The sequence below is a fragment of the Lolium perenne genome, chromosome 3 (assembly GCF_019359855.2).
Source record: "Lolium perenne isolate Kyuss_39 chromosome 3, Kyuss_2.0, whole genome shotgun sequence".
Taxonomy (NCBI): Eukaryota; Viridiplantae; Streptophyta; class Magnoliopsida; order Poales; family Poaceae; genus Lolium; species Lolium perenne.
Genome location: NC_067246.2, coordinates 235,826,108 through 235,826,909, shown reverse-complemented (window position 1 = coordinate 235,826,909; position 802 = coordinate 235,826,108). Strand labels below are relative to the sequence as shown.

General features: G+C 44.6%; 1 non-coding gene across 1 annotated transcript; it reads left to right on the top strand.

Moving 5' to 3' along the window:
* The first annotated feature begins 319 nt into the window (after positions 1–319).
* TRNAL-AAG (transfer RNA leucine (anticodon AAG)) lies at positions 320–400 on the top strand. Its single transcript has one exon. It is a non-coding gene; the product is annotated as a tRNA-Leu (tRNA).
* Positions 401–802: the final 402 nt, after the last annotated feature.

Here is an 802-nt window from a genome sequence, read left to right as displayed (position 1 = left end):
CATTTGATTGCCAGGGGAGGGGATTCGACCATTAGAGGATATGGCACCGAGTTGGGTTACCTATCTACCGGCCAACTTCGTGCCAAAATTAGTGAGGCAGGCAAACGCTTGGAATGCCAACAGAGGCCGCCAATAGCCCACTGGAAAAACGTCATTTTTTTCAAAATTTCTGAACTGAAGGATTACAGTCCCGTTCTGCTGAATACCTCATCGCAAACCAGTGCCAGATGGGGCAACTAGTTGGAAGTTCTCAGCAGAAGCTGCCTTGACCCGGCCATCCAAATAATGTATTCAGTCTGCAAATATTGATGGCATAATCGATCAGATGGCCGAGTTGGTCTAAGGCGCCAGATTAAGGTTCTGGTCCGAAAGGGCTTGGGTTCAAATCCCACTCTGGTCAAATATTTGTCAGCTTTTTGCTAAAAAAAAAGAAGAGAAACTCGTGCCATCGTGCTATCTTCCAACAACTCGTTTTGCTGAATTTCTCTGCGGCTTGCAACGTATATTTCAGCCCACTTGGTTTTCATAATCTGCATTCATATGATACTCGTTCAACTTCAAAACTGTTGCCTCACACTAGATCCACTGCTGGTGAAATCCGACCCACTGTTTAAAGCCCACTCTGGTCAAATTTTTGTCAGCCTTTTTGCTACCAAAAAAAAAAGAGAAACTCGTGCCATCGTGCTATCTTCCAACAACTCGTTTTGCTGAATTTCTCTGCGGCTCGTGGATCTATTGTGAGAGGGCACAGAAAACTGCAACGTATATTTCAGCCCACTTGGTTTTCATAATCTGCATTCAT